Source organism: Lutjanus erythropterus, chromosome 18, assembly GCF_056507025.1.
Source record: "Lutjanus erythropterus isolate fLutEry1 chromosome 18, fLutEry1.hap2, whole genome shotgun sequence".
NCBI classification, from domain to species: Eukaryota; Metazoa; Chordata; class Actinopteri; order Lutjaniformes; family Lutjanidae; genus Lutjanus; species Lutjanus erythropterus.
Window position 1 is genome coordinate 6,409,675 of NC_139334.1, and position 24,288 is coordinate 6,433,962.

General features: G+C 42.8%; 1 protein-coding gene and 1 long non-coding RNA gene across 9 annotated transcripts in view; both read right to left on the reverse strand.

Annotated features, from left to right (window-relative positions):
• Positions 1–24,288, reverse strand: part of ralgapa2 (Ral GTPase activating protein catalytic subunit alpha 2) — a 119,145-nt gene that overhangs the window by 11,287 nt on the left and 83,570 nt on the right. The gene's annotated exons all lie outside the window — the stretch shown is intronic.
• LOC146310531 (uncharacterized) lies at positions 8,598–23,341 on the reverse strand. The gene is made up of 3 exons (XR_014772300.1): positions 22,069–23,341; positions 10,207–10,368; positions 8,598–9,229 (listed from the first exon to the last, which is right to left on the reverse strand). It is a non-coding gene; the product is annotated as an uncharacterized LOC146310531 (long non-coding RNA).

Below are 24,288 nucleotides of genomic sequence, written 5' to 3' on the forward strand. Positions count from 1 at the left end.
CAGGATGTGTAAACGGTAGTGATGCTTGGTTCTACATGCACCATGAACCAAAAAATACAGTCTTCTAAGTCCAAGACTGGGCTGCACCAATCAAGATTAATTTAATCTAAGATTAGTTCTAATCGGAGTTAAAACTAGGTTTAAAATGAGTAAATCCAGATTTGAGATTGAGTAGAGCTCTGTTGCACAATTAAAACTAATCTCAGTTCAGTGATTTAAACCAAAATGAATCAACAAGGAAATGCTTGCTTAACCAAATTAAGAGTGCTGTTGGGATCTAGTAAGTAAAAGTAAAAGAGAGAGAAAAGTTTCAGCTGCTCTTCTTCATCTGTATTCCTTAACAAAATGTTACTTTGTTTGCTAGCTAGCTAAAAAGTTATAAAAATTAATATGTTATATCGTTCACTAGCTAGTTTTAATCATTGTTGGTGCAACCCAGCCTTGTCTATTTGCATGTCTTTTAAACAGCAAAAACATGATTAGGATTATTTGACCATGGAAGGCAAATGGTAGTGAGAAACACTTTTGAACCAAACTCCCTGAAAGTGAAATCCTTAAACAATTAGTCTACTTTGCTCAGTGATTCTTTTTGGCATGTTGTTGGAAAATAAGATTCCTGGGTAAACATTAGATTTGGGCACATGTTAGGACAGAAACCTGAGAAACCCATTAAAGTGAAAGCTCATATTTCCCTCAAGTAGGAAAAGAGAAATGGAAAAAAAAAATCAAGTAAGCTGTAAGACCTGTCAACTAATACACTGGATCTCAAAACTCTCCAGGGCCAACATCTCCATTTAAGAGATGCAGAGCAGCATGACTTCAAGCACGTAAAAGCACTTCCCTCTTGAGCTCTATATCTGTCCTCCAGTCATTGCCAGACAGGCAACGTCACTGTTTTCTGTCACTTGCTGGAAACAGTATTGGACAAAGAGTGGGCATCCCAGTCTCTGCTGCCATGGTAACTTGGGTCACAGCTCTGTGTGGTGGGTCATATCCAGGCTTTTATGGATGACAGACAGAGAGGTAGGATGTTTGTAAAAGAACAAAATGTGCCCAGATAGGTAATAAGTGGAAGAGAAAATATAGTAGGAGCGAGGACTTCATGAAAAGAAACCAGCTAGAAGTTAGAAGGAAGCCAACAAACGAAAGACAAGGAGGGATAAGAGGAGAGAGAAGAGAAGCTCAGCACAGCGTGGGTCAACAGAGCCATATGGCTGTCCATTATCAGAGATGCAGATGACTGGAGGCCTGTTATTGAGATTCCAAAAGCAAATATTGACTCCAGCTGGAGCAGACGCTCTCTCTGACTCTGACACACGCCTCTCCTCCACTACTTCCTTCCGCTGCCCTCTATCCAAGTTAGACAAATGGATTATAGTGGGTGAGAAAAAAAACTTCAACGTCAGAATACAATGAAGGCAGATAGTGTAGAATCATCAAGAGACCAGAGGAAATGTATGACAGGCTGGCAGGCAGAGAGACAGGCGGTGAGGGAAGGAGACTAATAAAAGGTATTTTGGAGATGAGTGAAAGCGAGAGCCGTAATCAGCTCACTTAAGTAAATGTACGATGCTATCTGTGGGTAAAAAAATTGCTGCACAGACATCAGACCTGATGCACAGTGAGGGGTAATCTTGCCTCCTCTCTCTCGTGCACTCTCTCATCTTTCTGCTTGTCTCTAATTACTAAGCCACGGGCACAGCTTGTTCCCCTGCATATGCACAGATGCTGCTGCCTCCATGCAGTAACTTAATCAAGGGACACGTCCAGAACAGTGACGCAAAGGCTATGCCCATGTCATGGACACCAAACCCGCTGACACTGACCTATTTTGTGGGGAAAAAATAAGAAGCAGTTACTGATGATGAGCGCCTGGCTATTAAGCTTCATGTTTGTGACAAAACTTCTCTGGGCGATTTGATCACGAAATACAAACACCTAATTTACACCTGGTATCAAAACGCAGTCCGTGATCCATATCAGGAAAAATGTGTGTCAGGTGTAAGGTATAAATGCATCATGATGGGAATGTAATTGGATCTGCCTGACCACATCTGGAAGTAGTCTGGTTCGTATTGTGCTCAAGATCTTCAGTAGGGGTAAACTCTATCCACACTACATGCTGGCTTTTGTGGTTCTGCGATCACAGAAAATCAACGTTGTTGTTCAAATTTAGAAAGTGAACGAGCAAGAAGTCTGAAAGAAGCGATCCTAAGTCTGCCCTGTCTGTGTGCGTGTGTATGTGTGTTAAACTCCTTCTGGAGCTCTCACAACCAGAGAGAAGAGGAAAGAGACTGAGAATGTGATGTAACCACTGGTTGCTATGTTTTCATAAAATTTCAACCTCAAAATCTGTGCGCTGTATTGGCTGGGGTCTACACACCACTTCCAAACAGGCTGAAGCTCAGAGGTGTCCAGAGCAAAGCAGGATCTCTGCAAATGTAGTCACACCTCTACTGGGTAATATAAGTATTTGCATATTTATTATTTATATATTTTTTTAATTTTATATATGTATATATTACATTTGCCCCTACTGACAATTAGACATACAGGTTTTTCTCTGGAGGACAGAGATCCGATCTCAATTAATATAACAAGAGCACATTAAAAATGCCAGGTGTAAAAGCAGAGACAAGATCGGATTGCTTATTATTCTGATAACATATCTGGATACAGATCCCATTTTAATACCAGATGTAATTGGGGTAAAAAATCTTATACCTTCTAAAAATGCGTGTGAAATGTGTTATGAAAGCCTTTCTGATGAACCACATTACTGTATCTCATAACGCTCCACTATATTTTATGCCATAAAAAATTCCCATAAAGCTAGGAATGAAATGCATAAAAAGGAAAATGCAGACAGGTCTACATTTCCACAGATGGACTGCAACCTAAGTCACCCGTGACATAACTGTCATTTACAGCTGAACTGGGCGGACAAGCAAGACAAGCCAATGTGTGGGAGGGGAGTGTGTTGCGCCACTTTGGGAATTTCCAAGGAACCCCTTACGTTCCAAGCGGCTGAATTCCTATTAGGGAGAAGAGAAGGAAACAAATGTAACGTCCGTGGAGCGTGGCAACCATTGGGACAGTAACGAGAAAAAAAATCTCACAGATATGAGTTAATGTAAGACAACTTCAGGTATGGAACTGCTATCTAGAGACATGGAGGGACTATTAGCTATAAAGGGAAAAGCACAAATCTAGTCTATTACATACAACATTTACACATTGGGATAATGTGTTTTAGTGGATAACGGCCCTTCTCCACCCTGTCCCCTGCTTGCCCTCTGCTTCTTTTGTCACAAAGACAGTAACTTATGTTTGGCATGTGGTGTTTGAGTTTAGGTGTGTATCCAAAACACAAATGCACAGGTCAATTATGCACAAACACACATGATGCAGCTTATGTGGCTGGACAAACCTCACCAGAGACAGAATCCAACAATGTCAAACCTGTGAACGCATATGTGCATGACTATATGAGTCAGCCTACGTGTACATGCATATGTATCTGTGGGTGTGTGCACGTATGTATACATATGCATGCATGCTGTCCAGATGGCAGGAGGGGGTAGCTCTGGGGGAACAGTGGGGGTCAAGCATCTTTGTGGATCAAAGCCAAGGTCAGGGCAGCTGCAGTGGCCCATGTTCAAGGTGAATGGAGGCCTCAGATGGCTCTTCATTAGCAGGCTGCTCCATCCCTGCTGGACCCTGTCAGCCAACAGCCACCGACCCTCACCATCATCTCCCTCCCTTCTACTCTCCCCGTCCACAGGGACCTCTCCTGAAAATGCCTGTCCACTGGGATCCATTTTGTGCCGTGTGCAACCCCACCCAGCGCACGCAGACATGTACACATGCTCACACACAGCCGTTGGTGCATAAGTAGGCACAACACACACACACGCACACCAACACCCTCCACCCACACACTCCGTTCCCCAAAAGAGCCTTCATTGACCTCTGAACTGGTGTCTCTCTGGAGAGTAGCTTCCTGACCATCCAGCCACCGTCTTTGTGTTCCTCAGTCCCCCTGCTGACAAAAGGCCTCACGCCACCACTGGCCTCTGACACACAGTCAACATCTTTTGAGCACAACACAGCCAGCAGGGACATTTATGCATCATGGCTTCAGAGAGAACTGCTTTACGTTAAGGTACACTGAATTTAAGAACTGTATACTCAGTGTTTTCTCAGCACTTCTCACCAACAGCACGTGTGTACATCTTTGAAACCAAACAAACAAATGTGAATGTATTCCTTTTCTTCTAAAATATTGTATTTTAAAATTAGTTTTAAACCTCCACTGTTAACGTCCATGTTTACAACTGTTTGTAATGTTCTTTCCTGCATTTCCCTGGAGCATTGCAACAGCTCTTGATGGGTAACTGCCACAAAGTGTCAGTCAACCGAAAAGCCTGAACCATCAGTGATAATATTTAATGCTTCATCCACATGCTCACGCTCTTACAAGTGCAAACTTGTCCTAGTAGGGAGATATTAACAATATATTTGCTACAGAAGTAAGTACCTTCATATTAGCAACATAATGACTTTTGTCAGCCTGATTATGTTGACTTGCTTATATATTTTTTTATTTGGTTCTCTTTCCTTGCTTTCTGTGCTTCTATCAAGGGGAAGTAGGCTATGACGTTAAATGCTGTCTTTTTTTATCTGTTTTAATGGCCAGAAGTCTGTACGGGTCTTTTTTATTTTGAAATTTGTCATGATTCTGCTCTGTGCAGATTGACATGGCACTCGCAAAAATTAGACTTGACGCTCATTTGAAGCAGACTGAAGAGCTGCTTCTGGGACGCGCTGCTGGTGGAATCACCAGCATTGTGTAGAAAGGCTGTGATCAGTTCTGCAGGACATGGCGCAGCCATAATGCAAAGCAGCCTTGCCCGCTGGAATCAAACTGTAAGAAGTTTTTTGGTGGAATATGGCTGAAATGGAACATACTGCAGATTATGTATGTTTTCATTAATGTATACTCACCTGAAAATAAGAATTTTTGTTTCTTTGTCACTTTAGGATTAATCCTTCACTCCATGTTGTACTGCCATTCTACAGTAGCCCTGTTCAGACAAATCAAACACTGGCTCTAAGTACAAGCTTGCACATGAGTGCCCACCATAGATTTTCCTGTATGCTTGGAAGAGGAGGGTGAGGCAAGGTGTTTACAATCTGCAAGCTCACTGATAGATGCCACTAAATCCTACTTACTAGTCCTTTAAGACACGGTTTCAGGAAGATGTTTAGAAACCGAAGGTTCCCAGGAGTGAAGTGCATTCCATCATTGTGAAGTCCAATATTGTTGGACCCATCAAGATTCTCTCTAGAGCTCTCCATGCAGCCAAACCCACTGAATCTCAGAAGGGTTTTGGTCAGGGGACGACAGGGAACCCAATGTCCACTGTGTGCAGCCCATCTGAGGTTTGCCAAGTACAAGTTGGGGGATTCTAGGAGCAGGATGAGATGAGACAAAGAATAACTTGGTCTGCATGTCAAATGAACACCAGGACTATATCTGGTGAAGACAAGATAACACTTATAGCTTGGGAAAATCATCCCACCAGTGAATTGTATTGGTTGGATAGGGATTACTGTCAGCAGTAGGGACTGGGTGACTGGTCAAGACTAGATTGGGTCCAGGCCAAGTGTCCCTAGGAAGCCCTAGCAAAATCCTAGACTGGAATGCTGTTTTAGTGATTTATTTGAAAAAAAAAAAACAATGAAAGATTTTTCAGTCTAAACTCTCCTTTTGCAGTAACAGCTAAACAGCATGAATGAGACAGACAGATAAAAAGAGACACTCACACTCAGTTAATCTGTTGATAAGCCAAGGCAGGGGGTTAAAGTCCAGGTCAAAGGCACAGCAGAAGATGTCTTAAGATGCCCCATACTGACATTTCACTATTTAAGCTCCATTTCTATCCACTTCTAAGTCACAGAAGTCAGATGATGGGTGCAAGAGGGGTGCCTGCCCCCTATTTCTAGGAGGGCAGAGCCTCTCTGCCTAATTAGTTTTCATAGTCAAGTCAAGTAAATTTTATTTATGTAGCTCAATATCACAAGTTTGCCTCAAGGGGCGTTACATTCTGCACAGCAATGACACAGGGTCTAAGGACAGAGCTTAGACCCTTGATTTAGATAAGGAAAAAAGCCCTGAAAAACATGGAAGAAACTTCTGGAAGAGTAACAGAGCAGGGATCCCTCTTCCAGGACGGAAAAACAAGCAACAGGCTTTGTGTGCACAGAGGATGAAAATTATAAGTCCTGGCAACCGGGATTACATTGTTATAGATTGTGTACATATACAAAGAATGTGGATGTTCAGGTGCTGCTTGACCTCCTTGCCACCATGGAGACCAAAAGAGACAACAAATACAGAAACACACAAGAGACTAAGCTTAAGCACAGCATTAACACAGAGGGGAAAGGAAACAAGTACAGAGGGAGAGACACAAGGACAACATGCACACAAGAGACAGAGAGAAGGACAAGAGGAGAGGCTGAATCTCCTAGAGGACGAAGATCCATTCCAGTCATCTGGAATGAGGCACCAGAGGAGTAAGCGAGGTCCCAGGATGGCTGATGGTCCAGCACAGACAAGCATGAGTGAAATGAGAGAAGAAGAGAGAGATAGGCACACAGATTGGACGCTCATGTGCTTAGGGAGAATTTTTTTTTTTAGAATGTTTACAGCATTCTCATCTGCAGGACAAGCATGGACTTTAAGTGCTAGGCTTAAGAAATTAATTCAGACTGAAATTAATGATATATTTTAAAGCCTCAGAGACAAATTGTCTGATGGCAGCGGGGAGGCTACTTCAGAGTAAGAGGGTACAGTAGGAGAAGACCCTGCCAATATCTGTTTAACTCTGTGGACAGACAGGAGCCCTGAGAGTGGAGAGAACAGGACGAAATAGCCTATAAGGTTTAAGTAGATCAGACAGGTATGACGGAACGAGCCCATGTACAATTTTGTAAGTCAACAGAAGAACATTACAGTCTACTTTGACATGAATAGGGGACTCAGTGAAGGGAAGCTATAGTTGTTGTAATATGATCAAATGTTCTGGTTTTAGTTGCAGCATTCTGAACCAGTTGAAGGCTTTTCGTACATGTCAGGTACGACGTGTGAATTAGTGTCTATGTATTGGCCATGGACAGAAAAGACCTACTTTTAGCTATGGTGCATTGGCAAAAAAACAGGTAACACCAAAATTCTTGGCTGTCAAATTTGTAGAAATCACACAGCTGCTGAATTACTTTAACTTGATCAAACTGGTGTTCATGTTAAACATGGCCAATGAGCAGTATCTGTTTTATCAGCAGGGAGCAGGAAATTACATGACATTCAATTTTTCACAGCAGACAAGGAGGCCTCTAATTTAATAATTGGGGCAGATCATCTGCCCTTATAGATACACAGGGCTGAGAATCATCAGCGTGGCAGTGAAAATTTATTCCATGACTGTGTATAATTTGGCCAAGAAGTGAAATATAAAGAGAGAAAAGCAGAGGACTGAGAATAGAGCCCTGAGGTACTCCATATTTCACATCAGAAAATTCTGATGTAACTGAGTTCTTTCAGATAACAAGACTTTAACCATGTGAGAGCCGGGCCAGAGACACCAACTGTGTAGATAAAAGAAATGTTCTCCATTAGCAGCAGTAAGAGCATAGAGGTGCTACTAAATCAAGAAGACTAGATGGGACTGTGTTTAGGTCACTGGTACAATTTTCAGTAGGGCATGTTTCTGCAATGGAATGAGCTAGGACTACAGGCAATCCCTCGAAACATGCAGTTAATATTGATGGGCCAATGTGGCCATTAACTTTAACTGCATGTGAAACAAAGACATGGAAGAAGGTGTATGGCAAGAGGGTTCTAGATCAATTCTAAATATAATATATTGCTTTAACAAAACAAACAAGAGCACAACAAACAGTTCAGAAATCCTTTCCTGAGAATCATGCTTTATCTTTATCTATGTTAGTGGATGTGTGGGCTGACCTTGAGAACCACTGTCTGTGAAGGAAAGTTGATTGAAGTCTAACGCTGACTTTCACTAAACTAAAACAAAATACCTTTACCCAAGTCACAGTCAGGAAGGTTTACATTATCCTCACAAGATAACGTGTGGCTGACCATGAAACCTTATGATTCTGTGAGTTTTACTAGAAGAACATTTAAAGCACTGTAAAAGACTGCAAAACAAAAAAAACCCCTTTGCCATGCATGGGGAGGAACCACTCCTACGCTCCTCAGGCCTCCACAGCAGCAGCCAAGGTTAATCCTGTTTGTAGAAGCGCTGGTGGTAAAAGGGGCTCTTGTAGTGAAGAGGGACAGTTTAGAGATGAGGTGGAGGGTGCCTCTAGGTGCTTGACCCCCTCCTCTCTTAGCCCCACATCTGCCCATTAACCTGGGCCAATCAGCTTGACCTTGGTGAGGAGAGTAGCTCAGGAGTAGCTCACAGCGCCATTGACTCCCAGCAGTCACATAATTGGTCTGTTAAGAGGAAGGGGTGGGGAGGGTGTGCTTGGTTGTGCTGGGGTGCCAGTGTAAGCAGGGTAAAAAAAAAGACAGATGTGGTCATTATTTTTTTGTAGAAAGGAATAGTGCGTCATTGCCTCATACCAAATACACACTATCACAGAACATAATCCATATGGATTATGTCTCCTGAATTAAGAGAAAAAAAGTGTCAGATTTAAAAAATGATTGGTGGCAAAGATGGGCTAGAAAATATCTTTAAATGACTCGCTTATACGCTGTTGTTACCAGTCATTACACTGGCTGCCATAGGAGGTAATGAAGGCAGACTGTTAAAATGGACATGTTTAAATCAACAGGGGATCAGGGTGCCATCTCCAGGAGGCATTGGTATGGAGAAACTGATTGGCATGCATATGTATCAAGTGTTTCTCATTATGGAAAAAGAGATAAGAGGCAAAAAATGGCAGAGAGGCTGGGAAACGTACAGAGTGGATACATGGGGAAAGGACTGGCGAAGACACAAAAACAAGGGATAGAACTATGGCAAAAGAAGACGGAGATGGAAACAAGGGAGGGGGAAGATGGAAAAGAGGAAGGGAAGAAAGAGGGATAAATCCGAGCAGGTGTTGATTGGAGAGAGGCCAGGCGGTGAGTGCCAGCGGTACCTGTTGTCACAGCGAGGGCTGAGGTGTGAAGCTCGTCTCAGCAGAGGCCCTTAGAGGTGTGAGGTGATTATGGGAAAAACGGGGAGGAAGACGGAGACATTTAGACGGAGAGACACAGAGAGAAAGAAAGATACGGACAGAAAGTGAACGTGGCAATAAAGCTGGTTGCTGGAATAATGGCGGAGTGGGAAGGAACAACAGATTGAGATGGATAAAGTGAAAGCGTGTATGACTGAAACTAGCCAGTAGGGTGGTTGTACAATGTGTGTGTCCAAATCCCATTTTATATGGCAGCTACTCAAACCTTGGTGTCTCATTAAACAGCTTTTTTCTGTAGACACAGCAGCAGGACAGAAAAACGTCTGAATGTGTCACAAATGCATTATGAAGAGTGGAGGTGTTTGTGTGTCCATTTTCTGGGTGTGCATAGACATACACAACATCAGATGCTCTAGAGGAATAGCTGGTCTCAGGGAGTTTTAACAAGTAGCCTAATTAGGAGTGGGGCCAGGAAACTGGAGCTCAGGAGCCCCAAAGGAGTCGGGTCAAACAGTAAGCCCAGGTTAATGACACCTCCTGAGGGGTGAGTTTCCCACAGCAAGAGCTCTCTAAGCTCCAACCTCCACACCTCTCTACCGTCCATCTGGCATTCAGACAGCCGGATGGGAAGTTATGGCTGTGACATCACTCCTAACCTGTGACATCATCACTGCCCATCAGTGATTTCACACAGGTTTGCCACAGCTGCAGACAAAATCTGATGTCTGCTAGCTGGCATGAACATGTTATTTATGAGCTGACTGGAGGAAGTAGTCACCCATTTTCTCAAGTCTCTGGCAGCCAACCATTCCTCAGGGGGACACTAAAAATCGATTTCTGCTCCACGACAAATCATAAGACCAAGCATCTACACCAAAGTCAATGTTGACCTCTAAACTATCTTAGCTCCGACTGATTGTTGGGGGTTCACAGAATATAAATGATAAAGCAACAAGTCATCAGAGAAACAGGAGAGCTACAAGATACCTGGTGACATCATAATTTGTTGTAGCTTGGTTTGTTCAACACAACACGACTGCCATCAAAGCCTTCACAGGACTGGGCTTGTGTATTCAGATGAGCTGAGTCTGTAACCAATCTCCTTTTCAAAGGACTCTGGTCTCCATTGATGAGTCCTAACGCAGCAGCCTTAGATGTGAAACACAATGGATCGACATGATTAATCAAACACAGGCCCATTATAGCCAGACAGTCACACAGGCCTCCACCGTGCATTAACAGAAAGTCATAATAAGATGAGCAAAAAGGCTCACAGGGATGAAGATTAACAGATACAGTTCTGTGTGACTGGCTGGGTGAGACTTCTCTCTGAACGTCCCCTTTGTTAGTGATGATGGCCAGAGTGACATGAATGCCTCAGCCTTCTGGAAACATTATTAGGTCAGGACAAAGGTGCGCATCTTATGAGCTATCTGAGGTGAATATGCGTCATGTTTTTCCTTCAGTTCCTGATATTTGAATTGTTCAGAATCGAGACAGGGAACAACAGCATCTATCTGATCTCAATTTGAACTTTTAATAAAAAGTCAAAGATGAAACCGGGAAGGGCACACTGGCACACTGACTTTGATTGAAATCCATCTGATTACTTATGAGGCATTTCACCTTGTCTTTCTCCCAACTTTCATGATGAAATTTATAGCACGATAATCAGGCTTAGTGAGTAACAGATTACATGATTAGGATACAAAAAACTACCATGCACAGTGTGCACAAATTACAACAGTTCACAAGCGTCACAACATCACTCTGGTCTCCAGTGAATCCATAGCTAATCTCACGGTTACCAATTCATTTTCATGGCCTTTAGCAAAATTTGGTGAAATGGAAATTTCGCCATTATTTTGTCTTTAAATCAGAAAAGAGGAACATCATCACAGTACAGTGCTAGTTCTGCCTTCAGCTGTGAAAACTGTGTTATCATCTAAGGACGTCAATCTCACTTTAAGAAACAGCTACAGGTAGGACCAGTTGCTAATTTTAGCTACACAGAAGTCCAGTTAGCTGGCTAACCTGTCAATACTACTACAACTACTGGTACTGCTAGTTCTACTGTGACACTTAGTGATGAAAAGTATTCTGGGACTGTAGGTTGTGATGGTGTGACCAAGATGGTGCAGGGATAAAAACGCAAGCCCCAGACCAGAATAAGTTTGTGGCAGTTTACTTAACTACATATGCATAAAGACACAAACTGAGGATTTGCCCACCTGTACCCACCTCAAAACATTCCAGTAATCAAAGTAGTCTGATGTTCTTTTTTATATTTAACACAAAAAAAAAACAGTCTGACACTTAAATTGCACAAGGAGTGTACCAACTCCGGGTCATGCCAAATGGCTCTGATTTTAACCAAACAATAACACTGTTCAGACAAGCACTGATGAAATATTAAAACAAAATGAACACAGGCTTCTGCAATTTTAATGATGCTCGTGGCATGTGCAATAGAATAACTGTGATGCCTTAACGCCACGCATCTCTGTCTGCCCCCCCAGACACGCTGAAGTCTCTTGTTCCTCCATTGCCCCCTCTCTGAAAGGTTCATCGGGCCAATTAGGCTGCCTGGCCTTATGCAAAATGCCAGGCATTTAGTGGGAATGATAATGATTAGCGCTAGGTTACATATGATCACAGCTGTGCTGAATGCACAGAGCACAGAGGGTTAGTTACTGGGGGCAAGAGTGATTTCATTGGCTCTCATATTCTCATTTTGGACATATTTCAATCAATGCCATTGTGATTACAATGAAATATGAACACTTATATAAAATTATATATGCAGGAAACATACTGGGCCAATTACTTCATATCATTTTGTTGGAATGAGGGTAATAACAGATGAATACGTTTTTGTTGAAAAGTAAAGGATATTTTTCAAAGGGTTTTGTTGCAAGGCAATTATGGCAATCCATACAGTGAGTACTTAGCCCAAAAATAAGTGTGTAAGTTATGCATATGTCCAACAACATTATTACATTTGGCCTTTTAACTTTCCCGAATTGAATCCAAGTATATGGTGGTATAGGTTTGGGTGGGTAAGGGGCTGGGAGACAGCCAGGAGAAGGGGCCCAGCTATCTACCTGCTATAACTGTAATGGATGAGGAGGATGGCAGAGGGAGATGTATATATGTATACACACATAAGCACGCACACAGAGAGAAACCCACACACAAAACCTTGGGCAAAAAAGAAAATGGACTTCTGTGTTGGCAACAGCTTTTTCCTAATCCTCGCCCCTGGGCTATATTGTGCAGTCAAGCAGGCTATTACATGGCAACAATTAGGGGGGCTGGAGCCCAACACCTGGTCGTCTCCTATTCTGGCCCTTCAGTGGCAGCTGACTGTACAGTCTCTCAGCCAGGTGGCCCTCCTTCAATGACATTAGCTAGTCACTCCAGGGTTAATCAGGAGCCTGCCATCATGCAGTGGGCATGCATGGAGCCCCATTCAGACTAGAAGCTTTTATGGGGGGGGGAAAGGGATGATGGAGACAATGTTGTTATAAAAACTTGTTCAACTGAAGATCTCAGACAGAGAGCCCAGATAATCAAAATGAACTTGGGGGAGGGGGTTAGGGCCTCTCAGATTCGTGGCCTAAGTTCAGTACGCTGCCTTGATTGGCTTGAGCGGAGCTAGCAGCATGTCAACTGTGCATCCTGCAGATTATAATAGACCTTTTCATGGGTGGACAAAAACAGATGGAGGAGCGGGAAGTGCTATACATCCATGCAGACGGGTGATGATGTGGGGGGAGGCAAACTGGATTTTGTCAAAGTCGGCAGATACAAAAACAAGTGGGTGTAGCTAGAGCAGCCAGGCTATATCTGCCTGCACAAAGCCCCATTCCAAAGCCCCCTGGCTTGGAGATCTGAGGGTAAATAACACTCATTAGAATAACAAAAGCTATAGATTTGTACCCAAATCAGCTAGAGTCTCATCAATAGTAATTAGAGGCTATACATAACTAATGAAGATGTGTACACTACATTAAACAAAGGTACTGAGAGCTGTTGTGTATCTAAACATAGAGTGCTGGATAAGTGGATGTCTGCAGCACAAAGCTGTTCTTACATTTCAACCACAACAATAAGAATAAGCAGGATAAATAAGGAAAGCAGAAAAGATACTTGTGTGCTGCATCAATCCTAATTTTAAGGAGACAGTTCACACCAATATCAAGAATGCATAGTTATCATCTAGACTTGCTGGGTTTTGGAGATATCAGCTATATAGATGCCTGCCTTCTCTTGAATGCAGTGGAACAAAATGGCACGCCACTTGTGATGCTAAAAGTAGCAAAAACCCGTTTGGAAAATTTAACACCAGTGTCTGTCTAGAAATCGTGACTCAAGTTAATCCACAGACCTTGTGACCAGTTGCATTTGGGAACTACTTTCTTTCTAGTATAAAGAAAGTAGTTCCAGTGGATTCTACTGTAGAAAAAAAATAATTACATGGTCATTTTCGAGAGCTGATATGGCTGGTATTTCCAAAACTTAACAACTCATACAAAAACAACCTAGATGGATCAACAGAAAAAATGTCTTTCTGAATTTGGGGTGAACTTTAATGTTATACAATATGAAAAAGGCGTTTTTTTTAAAGGTGCGACTACTAGAATGTGTTGTTCCTGCATCTGCAAACAACAACACTTTCCCTTTGTTTGGCATCAAACTCAATATTATTATAGCCTGTTGCAGTGGAGAGACACATGAAGATTTGTTCAGTATGACTAGTGCTTCTCTTTCACTAGCACTTGACAATGAAACACAGACTATTAGTATTAACACATCAAAGGCTGCTTTTTGTAAGAAGAGGCAGACAATGCACAGCGATGCATACTTAAATGTTTTGTTTTTGTTATTGCTTTGTTTGCCTTGCCTTGTCTGTCAATGCAGAAAATTCCATTTAGTGCAAAAATGCAAATGCTGCGAGGCACAAGGACATCCTCTAAAAGAGAACAATGGCCACAGGCCAGCCGAGGAGCAGACACTGCCTTTGAACCATTTAAAGAGGCATTAATGTGCAACTTATAAATAATCAACTAATTCCTTCTTAAAACAGCCAATTAAGTCTGTGACATTAAAAGCAACGCAGCCTTATGTAAAAGGAAAAAGAGCAATCCCTGTCCCCGAACAAAAAAAGAGAATTGAAAATTCAATGGCCATTTAGGGACAAAGAAACCCAATAATGTCACAAGGTGTCTTCACAAGAGTCCCAAAAAACCCAGGGCCACATCAGAGACCGACAGATTCCAGCGGAGAATGATGAGTGACATTTCACTGACATTTCCCAGCAGCATTCAATGCGAGACTGTCTCAAGACGGCATCAGAAATATCTATGGATATGCTTGCATGTGACACAGGCGTTAAGGGATGCGGGTTCTTTCAGGGGACGGCCTCAGCTCTGGGGCCGGTGATGAGGAGCATGGACCCTGGGAGATTGAATGGTAATCACTGGAGCACAGATAATGGATGATTGAAGGCTCTTTCTACGCCGCTGTTGGATTTCAATATCAGAGAGGCCCTAGAATTGGGATTCTTATCAGGGGCGGTGTGTCAAACAAAGGAGAGCTGAGCGTGAAATATGGGGTCCAACTCAGGCACACGACCATGGCGATTAGCACAAGGATAAAAAAGGCCGCGCAAACAAAAGGGGGCAGCTTTAGCTGGACAAAGGGCTGTCCACTGCCTTGTAACAAGAGACACGGAAGGAAGAGGGGACATAAAGGAAGGGAGAGAGTACTTGGTGGTAAAAAGAAGGCCAGGACAAGAGTTTTGCTGAGATAGCTGGAAGATGAATAGTGACAGAGCCAACTGTTAAAGAGTGTTCCAGATTCCCTGCTTCTGAAGAGGAATAATGGACCAGCAGGGATGAAATGCAATATACCCCGCCTCAAAGCCATTCATACACATCCAAACAAACACGCAGTTTCATTCACGTACACACTTGCACGCACAAACACACATGGTGGCACGAGGCTTCACATCTCTGCCAAGTCCATCACAAAAAAAACAAAACAAAAAAACAACAAAATTATTCCCATTTATCCCCGGATTCCAAGCGCTACAGCTTGCCAGGAAAGCTCATTAACCCTCCCTTCAAGAACCCGGAGACAAAAGAGGGGAAAACAAAACATAACTAATCAATGAGAATGCACCCATTGAGGAGGGGGGACAAGAACATGCATCCATTTGGATAACCTGAGAGGGCTAACAGCTTTTGCTTTAGTGTTGCGCTGGCTGGCTACGGGGCGGAGAAAGAAAGTTCATTAATTAAACAGGGCTAGGGGGAACAGATGGAATGGCTAGCTGGATGCTTATCACTTAAAGCAGACAGACAGGTTTTTACACCCGTGCAAGAAGCACCACCACCATCAATCACAATGAGCATGTCTTCTCAACGGCAGTGCAGTCGGAACTAGTCCAGTGGTGACACTGGGGTCAGGGTGTTCTGGCTGATGGACAGAGACCGATGACCTATTAGCAAGAATGTCATTGTGGCAATTTTATTTTTTTATTGATATTTAGCAGGGACATGTGCAGTGTTTGTGTCTTTGAGTCTTTCCAACGGTAGGGTCTCGATGGGTGTTAACACCTAAACCAACACAGTCTGCCATTCCTTTACATATTAGCAGCCAATTTGGGATGATTACTCACTGTTAGGCCTATATTTTCAAGTGTACACAAAATGTAATAAATACAATGAGAGTCATGCTATCTTCTTTGCCTGTTCAATCTGTGGTAATTTACTCTATTGAGCATTAAATTAGGAAAACTGGGTGACTGCAAGAATTTATAATAACCATTTATAATTAATGGTAAATTGCTAGTAAATTAAATGTTAGGCAATAATTATTACACCTTACCTTAAACAATGAAATGATACTTAATGTTTACTAATTATTAAGAATGCTATAATTTGTAATTAGATCTATACTAATGTAATTAGAATATAATTATTATCATCTCACATGGGCATTGATGTAATATATAGTTTATAAACAAATTATTTTATGTCACACACGCTAACAATAAAACAACATAAAATGTAGCATATTATTATTTCAAAGCTTGTTAACAGTAAGTAATAACTATTATATGAAGTTTAATTAACTAGCAATTTATCATTTATTCATGATGGTTATTATAAAGTGTTACCAACTTCAGCAGCAGTATTGTTATAGTATAGTATCACCACAGCATTGTTAAAAAACAAACATATAAGTCAACTGGAAGATTGTATATGCTGTTATTGATATCAGGGATTTATGACTATTAATTAGCTATTAAATAGATCAAAATTAAAATTAATACCCAATTAGCTGTTTGTTGCCATGCTTTCTGCACTTTATTTTGAAATATAAAGTTTGTGTCAGTAGAAAAAGCAGCTCAACAACTTGCAATGTCTATAATTGTTATAAATGTTTTTATAACTTCATAAATGTAATACCTTGCATTGAGAAATATACATAAAGCACCTAAACTTACTTTTAATATTTTTACTTTTTAGTTTTGTTTTAACAGTAAAAATATACAGATCTGTATTTTGAGTCCAATTTGACTATTATGAACATTTACAAATTCAATACTACAGTGAAATCTAAATGAATCCAAGTACAGAAAATACTGTTAAGCCCTAAAATTGGCCCACTGCAATGTTCTCGTTCTTCTACCTGATTCCCAAAGCCTGAGAAGGGGATGGGACAGGGAAGGCGACTCCACACAAAACTGGCAGTCTTGCTGGCTTTCACTTTGCCGCTCACAAACACACAGATGTCAGACATGAATGCATAACAGACGGAGAGAGAAGGGGAGGGGTGTGAGGATGGGGGTTCAAGTTTAAAAATACACAGAGCATGACATTCTTTGGGTTACACTAGGCTATGCAGTTTCTACAATAATAAGTAACTTATTATTTTATGCACAGCATAAAAAAGGGGTTTGTAGGCAAACAAATAAAAATGTGGAAACGTTGAATTAACACAGCTGGACTCAAATTACACTTAAAAGGAGCACTATAATTGGTCAGAAGGGTAGCAGTAAGACACATGGTGCACAAAAACACATAAACACAGAAAGCATGATGGTTTTGTGATACCAGAGGCACTACAAAATAAAGGTGGCTTCCGTATACATGCAAACACAAACACACCAACAGGCACAACAGTTTGACACCAGCAGTGTGTGTACGCTTCCCCAGGCGGGGCTCTGGGTCCCTGCTGTTGGCCGTCTGGTTCCACGCCTGCTCTACCTGTGTTTAAAAGGGGCGGCCCCCATGAAGCTCAGACCTCAGAGTGCAGGCTGGGCTGGGCTGGGCTGGGCCCCCAGGGCTTTCAGGGTGTGGGTGCCATGCAGCGGACGCCTTTTGTTACAGGCTGGGTGGCAAGAGGAGGAGGAACTGCAGTGGGGCGGGGTGAGGTTGGGGGGAATGGAGGAAAAAAAAATGAGTAATGCTATGAGTCATTCTGCATTAGCAGCAGGGGAGGGAGATGGAGGGGGGGGAATACTTTTGCATGTTGTATGAAGCTAGACGCCATATGCCATCCGAGCCGGGCTGCCTCCTGAGTCAGAGCTCTTGGTTTGACAGGCCTGTGCTTGCCCCCTCCTCACCCCCAAAGCTACCCCCTTCTCCCCTAACTAACACCCTCCTCCCTCTGAGGCCTTCTTGGGCTCCAGCAACGGGTTCTGCAATTGCTTTGGTTGTGCATGGGCTGCACCCTGTGTATTTGTGTGTGTGTGTTGGAGAGAGAGGGGGGTACTCAGTGATCTGAACACATCGGACATTGTCGTGAGTCCTGGCAGGAACAGCTGGTCAGCTGGAGAGAAGGGTGGGAGGAGGGTGGGGATAAGGAGGGGGAAGAGATGGGAGGCAGTGCGCTACACTGATAATGGGATTAGGTTAAAACATTCAGTGGGGGAGAGACCCCTCCTCTCTGTGTAGCCCCCAAAATACTGCATAAACTCTCAACCGCTCTATCAAAGCCAATGCCAGCCTCCGCCCAAACCAGCCTGGCCAAGTCCAAGCAGGGACACTTCAACTCAGAAAACCCCCACCTGCCTATCTGCCCAATAACATCCCACTACCTGCAACTAAAAGGCTTGTATCCTGTAATAAGGATACACAACAAGATGCTTATATGCATTGTACCACAAGTCAGGGTGATTATTTTACTGTATATTATAAATTAATTAGGGGCCTTTTTATTAAGGGTGGGAATCTACCATGTAATTATAGAACTATTATCCATGCATCAGGAAACAACAACAACATCTGAGCTTGCAAGCTACATGCTGAAAATGTCAAGCAGCACACGAGTCACTAAAGGTATGAACATAAGCTAGCAGTGGTTGCATTTACTTTTGCAGTGATTTAGCTATTTTAATTGCGGGGCTCACCCTCTGACGTGAAAAAGTTCCACCACAACTTTCCCTCCAACGCTATTTTGCAGGGGTACTCACTTCAGAAATAATATGTATGGCAGTCAATAGCAAGACAAATAACAAATAACTTTGTTCCCCTTTGAAGTGTGCCACGAATTAAACATATGATTTTTGTTAATTTAAAGGATAGTTTTACAAGTCGAGAGTCTGTGAAACTTTATGGGTATGAAGATTTGTAGTACTTGAGTTTGGTGTGAAACTGCTCAGTGAACTACATTTCTTGTCTCACACAATATACGCCATCAACACCAACATTGCTGTCCCTTGTAATGAGTCCTGTTCCTTTTATCACCTGAGAAGCAAAAGAACGAGCAAGACCCCTTGCTTGTGTGACTACATCCCAGAATTAAAACACAGAGGCATCATAGTGTTAATGGCTAACGCTACCTTTCGGAAGGAGAAAGTCTGATACTTCAGCAGCTTTACAACAAACTGCAATCCTCTTGTAAATTTACCTTTAAATGTACAACAATCATATGTGTAATTCATGGCATAATTCAAACAGGATCAAAAGAATATTTGTTTCTTGCCACTGACTACTGTTCATATTTTTACTTCAGTAAAATCCAATGGCAGTCCACCAAAAGGGTTTTGTTTATAATTTTCCAGGTACTAACTTTTCTGCATCGATTAATAATCTTCCCAGAGAGATTCATGATGCATCTAAGAATTGATTACTTTTTATAAAACCTTTTTGTTGGTCAGCCCTGTTTTCCATAAACAGGAAGCTGGCTTGTTATACTCACATCAGCTCAGACCATTACATGAATCCAGCATATAATGACTAGCCTGGCGTCTCACTGTGCCCAGTCAAGCACTGTGTTCCACACTGATATAGACTGCTGAGTATTATCTATGAGACTGCTGACAGTTATGGCACAACAGCTGGCAAATTAGACCTATCAACGATGCTAAATAATTCATGTGAGACAACACTAACATGGCAGATCCTATTCATGACATCCTATCATGCATACAGGCGCGCACTTTCATCTCCGCTAGGTGAGGAATCTTACTGTACACAAAAGAACGAGTGGCCGTCGGACAAAGACACAGTGAGAGTGGGACAATAACTTTCTCAGAAGGGGTGTGAGAATATGTCACTGCCAATGGCAGTGACTGTAATAATTATGATGGCGTCTGGGGGGGAGCAGCAACAGCACACAAAGGAGCACATACAGGATATCATATCCATTATGTTTGCAGTATACATCCATTTGAATTATGTACATGTCACTTTGGCATTTGGCAGAGCGGTGGGACTGTAGATATGCTCACATGAGCCTGTGAGGGAACATGACAGACTTCGGCAGCTTTCTGGGTTCCACTGAAAGGATCAAGCCCCCCTCTCTTCTTTCTGCTACTGCACACAGACACACACACACACACACACACAGCATCTAAAAGCCTGGCTCGCATGACTGGCGATGGGCAGAAACAGATTATGGTTATTGATCGCTGCCTGGAGATGGATCTGTGCAAGTGCGTGCGTGTGTTTACGTGTGTGTCAGAACAGAGGATGGGGACTAAGGGCAGTGTGCAAAAACTATTGATTTTGTCCAGTAGGGAGGCTATGTCTCTGAATCAAGGTCAGTTCCGCACTGTCTCACCTATTAGAAACTTGCCGTCTCCTCAACACACACACACACACACGCGCAGACAGTTTTTTACCCTTAACAATACTCCCATCACAAAGAGTGATGGACGCGACATCAAACTCAAGTGGTTGTTGAAGAGAGAAATGAATCCCGGCTACTGGATGAAGACATTATTCTACAGTGACAGTATGAAGGATTTTCATCATACAGTAAATGGCAGCAGGGAGCAAAGCCATCCACTAAGAGGCTGGGTTCAGGTGACAAAAATAAACTCATTGTCTCCTTCAACCCAATATGTCATACACTGTGTGCATGAGGTGATAAGTACCACTAACAGAGGAACAAAATTCACTCTTTCCACTCTGTTGCTGATGAATCAATAAAAAGAATGATGCTATTATAAAAACTTAAGCTGAATTAGATTGAATGGTTTGTGGTCACAATTATTCCGAATGCAGCTGTGAAGGGTGGACCAGTTGCAGACAATACACTTAGAACACACAAAGCCATCCCAGCTGCATTTTCCATCAGGCGTATAAATAATAAATGATACATTATGAGTTGTCTGTGAGAGGCTTGTGATATGATGTCTATGAGGCCACGGTCGTTTCTTGACAGAAGAAAATTACACAAATTCTAACTGATAATGAGAGCCGGACACTGTACAAGAAAATAAATATTACTTTTACACTGGGCAAAAAACCCACCAACATCTGGCTTTTGTCTTCAGTGGGAAAAGCTACAACTGGTATTCTCTTGCGGAGTCAACTGACTTTGCAGTAATCACAGGTATTTATTTCCCCCAGCTCTGATCTGCAGTGATGGAAACATGAGACCTGGGGTAGACCCTGGGGTGCCCCTTTTCAATGGAGGCGACAAAGGCTTATTGCCTCTTTTGGCAACTTATGCGACTTGTTTGCTCCTTTTCCATACATGTGTCCTGCTTGACTTGACTTTGCATGTCAGCCCAGCACAGCGGAGTGTGCACCTGCTTGGAAGCATGTATTTAACTGATGAAGCGCTCCTCTTTAATCAAGTGTCTAAACAGTGAATAGACTTTTTTTTCCTATAAATTTTCCACAATAAAAGCTGTTAATATCAAGCAGCAACATCAGAAAATATGCGTTTTTCATTAGCATAACTTAAAATGATTATACAGCTAAAAGCAAACACGAAGCAAACAGTGAAGTGGGAGGGAAACTAAACTTTTAACCACAGACGCTCAGTTAGAAGCTACAAAATTACAGAGAGCTGAACACACAAACTCAAAGACCTTTGTCTCTGCTCTCCTGCAGAGACATGAGCAGAGTCTCAGCTGTCCAGCACACATCAGAAATAAAAGACAAAATCTTCTGGCGATGGAAAAAGGGTTAACTGTCTATTTTTAGCAGGTTTGGCCACATTTAAAAACCCACATATCCACGCTAATTTTGTGTATAAATGGTACATACAAATATACAAATTTCACATGTTGGAGGTGGAGGAAACGGAGAGAGTGAGAGACAGAGGATGCCATGAGGAGAAAGACAGAAAAATAGCAAGGAAAAACACTCTTGTAGCCTATTTCTGTGTGTGTATTTTCTAAAAATATGTTGCTGGTGGTCATTTTTCAATATCAAATCCTATTAGCCTGAGAGATCCTGGGAGCGTTGCAACGGACTGCTGGAGTCCTCTCGAGCCTTGTGACAGAGCGAGAGAGGGGGCCGCAATGCCATACTGGCCTTTTATCTGGACACACAGGGGTCATATAGCTTCTCTTTGAAGAAATATTCAACTAATTACCTTGGAGAGTGGCCTCACAGGCAGACAGCGGACTGTGGATTGTTAAGGCATTGTGGAGGGGTAATCTAAGGATGAGGATTTTCATCTTTGCACAAAAACCACACATCCCGGAAAGAAAAAGGTGGGGTCATTGTTCCAACCTGTGAAAGATAAAGAGCCACATAACCTGAGAATATAGAAGAATGACAACTGGAGAGGGAAAAGTTCAAAAGTCTGGTCTAAAAGGAGTGTAAATCCAATGAAGAAACCACCTGCCACTCATGACTTTTACCCCTTTTCCACCCATAGACAGTGCTGGCTTGGCTTGACTCAGTTTGACTTGGCATGTCAACCCAGCACAGCATGGATGTGCATCTCCATTTTAACAGGGTTACTTGATTGGAGGTGTGTCTTTTAGATGAAATCGCTGTCTAAACACTTTATTTCATATAAATTCTTCACAATAAAAGTCTCTTGTTATTTTATCATTTAAGTGCTTTTATTCTGAAGCAGCATAATCAGGAAATGTTTGGTTTTGATCAGCATTAACGTATCTTTTATATGGCTGGAAACGAACATGAAATAGTAAAATAACAGATACCTGAAAGTAACCTGAGAGAAACTAAACTTCAAACCACAGAGAGTCAGTTAGAAGCTACAAAAGTGCTGAGAGGAGAACACAAAGACGCTTTTAAAAATGTCTTTCTGTTTGGTCTCTTGCACTCACAAATTCACTCTCACAACACATACTTGTTTGAAGCGGAAGGGGGGGGGGGGTTAACGGGTTGGCCACAGTCAGTGATTTGTCACCGCAGCCCGCTTGGAGACAGGTCTGTTTCACTATGGCCTGAAGGTCCATCTCCAGGGCAATGTGGCACAACTCAGTGCGAGCAAAAGTGCCAATGGAAAAGCCTGATTTGTTTCATTGATGGTTCGTGAGATTATCAGTCAGGACATTCTGTGATCCCAATTCTCTTAAAAGCTAAAAACTCGGTTATCACTTTCACATGGCTGACACCAAACGTAACATTTTGGCTGTCCTCACATGCTCTCTAGCTAGGCAGACAAACAGCAGAAAAAACAGACATACAGATACTCATGCTGGCAGTGTGCTTTGCCTGGCACATTCATTCATCTCCTCTTTTGGAGTGCGTGAGGCCTGGCAGCCTATCAGTGCCAGAACTCCAGAGGCAGCGCTTATCTCCTCTCATAGATCATGCCTTTGTGCTGTCTGCTCCTCTGCTAAGGAATGCCAGGTAAGGCTTTTGTGGCCCAGCACAGGCCCGGTACTGTCCCACCCCCCTTTTACCCCCACCCCCTGAGGCTCACAGAGGCAGGCAGGCCTGTGGCTGCCTCCCCCCTCTGGCACTGAGAGTCACACTGGGCTAATTCACTTGGCGTCGGGTAACAGACATCTGTCACTCAGGATGCCCCCGGGGACACACAGACAAGGCCTGATATACGGGTGGGGGGGCCAAGGGATGTGATGCACTGTGAAACGCGTACAGGCAGACACATACTTACACACTCCCAGCTGTAAACAACATGCAGAGGGTGTGTTGATGTGTAAGTAAAAACCAGAAGCCTTTGTTGTAAAGTACTTTGATACAAGGACTTGATAATAATTTGAAAAAACAACTTTTTAAAAAATACATCAATGTCTAAAAAACAATAGATATTAGTTAGTCTTCCACCCGAATGAAACCACCTTGGGGGAGGTTTCTATAGCAACCGCCAGAGGGGCAGCGTGGTTCTGGTGAGGCGGTGCTGTACATGCTGTCCGAGGAGGAGCAGGGCGTTGAGGGAGATCAGGTTTCCCCCTCCAGGGGCCATCCCAACTCTGCTCCCCCCTTCTCACCCCCCAACTCTGCGCTGCTGGCATTCACATGCTAATTCATCTCCATTGGTGATTACACTCCCTTTAAACCAACTGACAACTACAGCTGGAGTCAGGCTCTTAACGGCACACTGTTGGATGGAAGGGTGGAGGGATGAGAGTGAGTGTGTGTCTGTGTGCACTTGTATGTATTTTGTTGAGGGTGCTCTTATTTTGGCTCTCCTTGTGCTCCATAAAACGGTAGTGATAGATGATGACACATTATCTGTGTTCCTGCCCAAAACAGTCCCACATAACCTCCCATGATGCTCCAGGCTGTGAAACAGCCCCGGCCTAATAGCTGTATGTAAATCAGCCAGCCCATAAAGATCAGTGTCAGCACTCAGCTGTGTACGTTGGCTGAC